A 6,704-nucleotide genomic window follows, 5' to 3' on the forward strand; every position below is an offset into this window, starting at 1 on the left:
CCCAGACCTTAATAGAAGAGCCATACATTATTTTATTTTTTATTTTTTTGTCAAGTCCTTATAACTATGATGTTTGTCATGAATTTTCATCCTGTCTTACTTAGATGATAGTTAAATGTTTCAGGGCTTTACAGTTCAGATATGGATGATGAATTCTTAAGCTTTTTGTGTTTCAAACATGAAAAGAAAAACACACCCCTGCTTCTTATCCATTGACTCCTTGAATAATGTATATTCAAAAACCCCCACTAGTTGTCACTTTCAGAGGAAAAGCCTGAAATGTTTATACATTTTTTCAAACTGTTTTCTCCTCATATCACAATATATATAGAGAGAGTTAACCAAAACACCAGTTTTAGTATCTTGACCATGAAGAAAATACAGAAGTATAATAATCTTTGGTCCATAATTGATATTTTTGTCGTATTTTGTGCTATTTAAATATTTATACTATACATGCTGTTGCAATAGCTAAACATCTGTCAGGGCAACTCCTCCGTCTTTTTTTTATGGCTTGTTTGGCAGAGTCTCTGGATTCTGAGAGGAATGATCCGCTGGCCTGGAAATCTTCTACTGCAGATATTTGCAAAATTCATTTCTTCAGCTCTCTTCTTTTTTTTCCCTTTTTTATTTTTTATTTTTTACCTATTTCTCAAGTTTCTTTTCTTCTCTCTACTCATCTTCAAAAGATCTATATGAACAGTTGTGCTAGTCATGATAGTAATTGCCTGGATTGTCCTAGTCAGTCATGGAGTTAATAGCTTGATGTTCAAAATGATACAGCTTATCCATACATTGTACAATCTGCATATTGACTTTGAGTTCAGGTATTGAGAGCAGAGTCAGAGGCAACATCAAGGAGGTGCCATGTGAGGTTTAAGATTTTTGCACCAGTTTGAATGTGGAGGTCCCCCAAGACATCAGTGTCCTCTAGTATGAATTCTGTGGAGGCCAACATTTGTTTCTGTTCTGACTTTGATTCTTGGAAGTATGAGTACAGGAGAGAAGGTGTTGTTTGGAAGGGAAGGCAATATTTTCTTTCTAAGAATATCTCTTTAATAATTCCTTGCTTGACATATGTAGTGGGGTTGTGCTCTAACTATTGCAGTGTAAGAAATGAGTGGAGATAACTCCAATTAACATCAGTCAGACCAGGCTGGTCTGCTTCAAGTCAGTATTGGAGGTCCACAGAAATGAGGACCTCAGGAAAAGTAAAAAGTGGATTTTTCTGATACAAAGTAGAGTGCAAACCGTAACTAATATAATAAGGAAAAAATATAGTGAAAAAAAAAATATAGTGAATCCAGATGAATCACACACATTACATGGACAGCATGTTCATAGCCATGAAAGGCATTCTTCTTATTACAGCCCCTTGCTGACTCCTTTAAATACTGTTATTATTTCTGCAACTCAAAGCTGCAAAAAAAAATAGCACAAATTGGAAACTGCTGTACACTGCCCTTCCCCCATCACAGTTTAACATTACCTAAATTTCGATAATCTTTAAATTTATACTATGTTACATTAGAGCATATTTTGAAAACTAAAGCTTTACGAGAAAAATAGTGACTGTGAAAGCTAAAATACCTTGAAATAATAAAGCTGGCTCCTGCTGGAACACTGAGATTCAGCACTGCAACTGCGTGAAAGCAAATCAAATAATCACTTTGGATTGCCAGCAGATCAGGACTCCCCAGTGACTGCCTTTTCAATTTCTCAATGGGGACCAACAGATGGAAAAAAGCTGAAGAGAGCAGGTTTGCTTTCTCTGCCTACTGAATAATTTCCTTCTTGTGCCTTTTTGTCTATCTGTAGCTTATAGCTCTGTTTACCCAAAATGATTAGAGCTTTCTGTCAAACAGGAGCTCAGAGGAACAACAGAAGGTCATGTATATTCTTGCTGATACAGCCACCTGTTGTCTTGCCACATACCCCATTTATTTACTACTGACTCACTCAACCTTTCTCCCTAAGCCCAGTGCTGCCAAACGGGACCCAGATTTCCTCTTTTCTTTTTTCTTTTTTTTACTGTAGCAGGTTCTGTTGAATGCTAAAAGTCGACTGCCTAATTTTGTAACCTTTCTGCAGGTTCTGTCTTAACCTTCCTCATGAGCTGTACTATTCCCTGTTCAGAGGGGAGAAGAACACAGGATAAACCCAAAAACAAAGCTTTGGTCCCAGACTCTCCCACACTGAACATTTCCTCCCCTGACACCCAGGCAAAGCCTGTAACCCAGGCAAAATTTATTCAGAATATGAATCCATTGCTTAAGTAATCCTGGGAAGACGGTACTTGGGCTGCACGAAGGCAAAGAAGCAAAACAGAACCAGGGCTCATGGATCAGCTTTCCTTACCCTTCTGTTACTTATAGAAGGCACCTTGTTGTGTGCCGATAGCTTCCTATACGTGACAGCTCACAGCACAGCACAGGTTTATTTGCCCTGGGTGTCCCAGGGCTTGCCAGACCTTGCCAAGCTGCACATGGCAGCAGTAGGGCTGCAATTGTGTCATGAGTGGCTGACGTGCAGTCAGCTCCGCTGTGCTCCACTCCCTGCACCTTTACATCAATGCACAGCAGCCAGGGATGGACATCAGAGTTTTCTGATTCAATCCATTTCTCAGTGTATTGCTACCATCTTCCTTCCCTCCATATATCCCTCTCCTTAGCCCATACCCTTGGATTCATCATAGCATGCCCTATGGCACTGTTTTCCCAAGGAGAAGGCAGAAGCACTCAATTCGACTAGATATTGGGAAACAAGAGGCACCGTCTTCTCCAGAAGGCAATCCTAATCCTGGTTTAAATCCAGTCATTAGAGCACCAAAGAATAGTGAATGAAGAAAAATCTTCATGGTCTTACCTCCTACCACCTGCACACAGCATACAGGAGGCATGATGGTGGCCGGGTTTTCCAAGCACTGGAAATAGCTTTGAGTCAAGTGCACAGCCAGAGAGGCATGAGAGAGAGGGAGCAAGGCAGGTTATTTATAATTGTTGAAGATGCTTCACTATGGCAAATCATCTAAGTCCCTGGTTCATTTTCTGAAGCAACTTGGCTCTGCTAGAGATTAATTTTCTCCACAAGACTTTTTGGCAGAGTCATTAGAGCCTGCTGAGACACTCTGGACTGCCAAGATCCACACTAGCAAGCATCTCCAATGTACTGACATTTCTAGGTCGAGCTGATTCTGAGATAAGATTTTTACAGAAAATATCACAAGGCATTTCAAAAAATGAAACACCTGGGTGATTTTTTTTAGGGTTCCTTGTCTGCAAAACAGACATTGCCCAATTACATTGAAACTTTTCCAGAAAATGTACCTCTGGCTACAGCTCCACTCTACATGCCACTTTCAGGTGGAAAAAATAAATAAATAAAATAAGAAAAAAAAAGGAAAAAAAAAAAAAAAAAGGGTAAAAAAAAATTAAAAGCAATCATTTGTTGATTGCATGGAGGTGAGGCAGCCAGAATTAGACATACAACAGAAAATGATTTGTACTTTATCTTTGGACTTATTGTACAGCATCTGTAATTTCACCTGTGCTCATTCTGAAGAAAGATGAGGAGCAGAAAATAGTATGAAAGACTGGCTTAAAGATAAGTTGAAGGAGGCATGGGTGCATGCTTCTGGCTTTCAGGAGAGCACAGGGGAACCAATTCTGTGGTCTTTTGCCACAGCCACTTTCTCCTAGTTTTCAGAACAGCTGGGTGAACGGAGACATATATTCAAAAATTTTCCCAGATTGCTTTCAAACACTAATTGACTAAGCCTCAAGATAACTCACCTCTCTAGGGGACTTATTCCATGATAATTTTTATTTCCAATCATAGTGGTGTTGTTTTAGTGCCTTTAAAGTTTGTGGCAGGACACTGTTTTTAAGTTGTCAATCTTCTTTTGTTACTGCTATCTTTTTGTTTCTGATGAGCTGCTTAACCTGAAACAGCAATTGGGCAAGTACCACTTGCTTGGGGTAAACAGTTAATATCTGCAGAGGAAGGATTAGGCTGGCTTTAGGCAGCATCATCAATTTCTTTCAGAAAATCTGTGTTACGTGTTCTGTCAGGTTATATTCACTACTTGAAGGCGTTTTAGGAAACAGCACTCAAATTCAACTCATAAACATTACAAAGCATCATGATATATTAGAAAGAAACCCAGCAAAAAATGACCCCACTGAGAAGCGGGCAAGGAGAGCTCAGATGGGCTGGTAACAGCCAGCTGCCCAAACAGCCCATGCACAGCTCTGGCTCAGCTGGGGTAAGTTCTGGCTGGCATTTAGACCCAACACTTCAAACAAAGTGGAGGTTTGAGCACCCAAATGGCTTGAGCTGGCTCCAACAAGCTTCATGGTTTCACATGGACTTGGTCCCAGCTCCGTGTTACTTGAGGAGAGCTACAGAGCAACACGCATTTCTTTTCCATTACTATACCAGTTGCCTACAAGAAACCCATCAAACACAGTGTTTTTTCTCATAAAATGTCTGGGCAGCATGAGGTCATGTCTAGGATAAATCCAGGTAGAGCACACCAGGACAGAGATTTAAATCGTTAAAAAATCAATACCTCCTATCTCAAGGGCTAGGATTACATTTATCACTCTGAGGTTACACACCACAGCTACCCTTCCAAGGAAATCCCTACAAGTCTCTGACAGGAGATCTACTCTCTGTTACAAGATCCCTTTGAAACTCTTATTAGAGAGCCAGGTTTCAGTCACTGCAGCTTCTCTGGACACCTCCTTCCCCTGATTCAGACATGAAATTCATAAAAGTTGCCCAGCGAGATGGTATGCAGGAGTTTGTTTCCTCTAGTCACCTCACACAGACTTCTGTGACCATAGTATAGTTCCTGTTCCCATATGTGGAAGGCAGGGACTAAAAAGGTTCTGTCTAGGGGTATGTCTTATGTCTGTCTGTGATAAGCCAGTACTCAGTCTGGGAGAAAAGACAAGAGAGGTACCTTGCCCTTGGGTGATAAAGGACACTCACAGGATGCTGGCCCTACAGAGTGCCCTGTGCCAGCGGGCTGGCTCTGGGGTTTGGGGAAGATCTGAGTACCCTGTCTTCTTCATCCTAAGGCCTCCCAAAGGCTGTGGCATACTGCATACCATTCAGGACATTGGCAACCAGGAGATTAAGGAAAATACACCCACCTATAGATAAGCATCCAAATGCATGTCCCACACCAAGGAGCTGATACTCAGGCAGAGAGCCTGTGGAGCTCATATTATCACAACTGGAAACTAGGGAAGAAGTAACTGTGACATTTGGCACATCACAGACTGATAGCCTGACATTGTCAGTGTTCCTTTGCTGCTAAGACAAGGTCATTTTCTGGCACTGAATCTGTGAAGACAGGATTCATGCTTACCCAAGGGTTGTTAGTGTTCATTAGCAAGCCCATCCTGACATTCCACCAGCTCCTGTGTTAGCACTGTTATGGTAGCTCTTGATGTATAATCAGGCACCCATCTTGGGGGGCTACAGCAGATAGGTCTGTAAGTGGCCCCTGCTGAGCTACAGAAACTTTATTCAACTACGACTCTTTTGTTCACCCTGAGGTGACAGACGCCAAACTCAAGACAATGACATTGTGCTCCTGAAAGTTTGAATGGAAGCCCCAAGTTTGACCACAGCCATTTTGACTTGTAGCATACATCCCAGCCCCCTGAACAGCATCTCAAAGATGAGAGGATTTTGTAACCTATGCTGGCAACAATAGGCAGAGTTAATGCAAGATTATTTGGGTCACGGAGGTGATGCAGACAAGCCAGGGGACATATGAGTAGAAAAATGTACATTGGTGAGACATGAAAAATGAGAGAAATAGAAAGATGGAGTTTACTTTTGCCAAGCTTTGCACCAAACTGAAGCAAGCTGGAGATGAATGACTGTGTCTAAGGCAAGTTCAGACCAGAGTGAGAGCCAGGAAACCCATAGTGCCCCCTTCAATGAAAGAAGGCTTTTTAAGGTTTATATCTAATCCCACTGCTAGAATACCAAAGCTCTCAATCTTCCCAGAAGCAAGAGAAAAGAAATTGAAGAATTCAAGCCCTAGTGTAATGAAATGCACTTTCCACCCACTTAGATTTAAGATTGTGAATCAGTGCTGCATTTATGCAGTTTCTGGGATGGAAGGGCATTGTGGTGCATCTAAATCAGATTGCTGAGCCAGTGGTAGCAGATGGACCTCAAGAGAAAAAAACACACAGTCAGATAGCTAAAATAAGCAGATATATGTTTCACTGTCTCTGTTTCAGTGATGGTGTCACATTCTGTCATTGCCAATTCTAACAAGACTAGAAACCTCTTTAAAAATGCGACACATGAAAGATAAAAATATCAAGAGCAGAGGTTCGCTAATTTTACAGCTTCACGGTTTTTGCCCAATTTGCATCATCTGTATCATCTGTCTGACACTTTGACACACGACATACACAGAGACTGTACTGGCAGTCCAGGAAAGCAACCATTAAGAGCTATCTCACGAACATAATCATAAAAGATTACATTAATATAATTTAATTTAAAATGGATGATAGCCATTCTGAATGATGAATTCAATTTTAAGGAAAATTTTAACAGACTGTGAATTGGTACAGTTTTATTTTATCATTAGTCTGTTCTATTAAAAGAAAACAAAATAAGTAAACAAGGCACTGGAAAATCTTTTATGTATAACAACCTTAACAGAGAAT

At 40.8% G+C, this 6,704-nt stretch overlaps 1 long non-coding RNA gene across 1 annotated transcript; it reads right to left on the reverse strand.

Annotated features, from left to right (window-relative positions):
* Positions 1-409: 409 nt before the first annotated feature.
* LOC311434921 lies at positions 410-2,964 on the reverse strand. The gene is made up of 3 exons (XR_014691828.1): positions 2,866-2,964; positions 1,591-1,642; positions 410-1,419 (listed from the first exon to the last, which is right to left on the reverse strand). It is a non-coding gene; the product is annotated as an uncharacterized lncRNA (long non-coding RNA).
* Between the last annotated feature and the right edge of the window lie 3,740 nt (positions 2,965-6,704).

Source organism: Aythya ferina (assembly GCF_964211825.1).
Source record: "Aythya ferina genome assembly, chromosome: 3".
NCBI classification, from domain to species: Eukaryota; Metazoa; Chordata; class Aves; order Anseriformes; family Anatidae; genus Aythya; species Aythya ferina.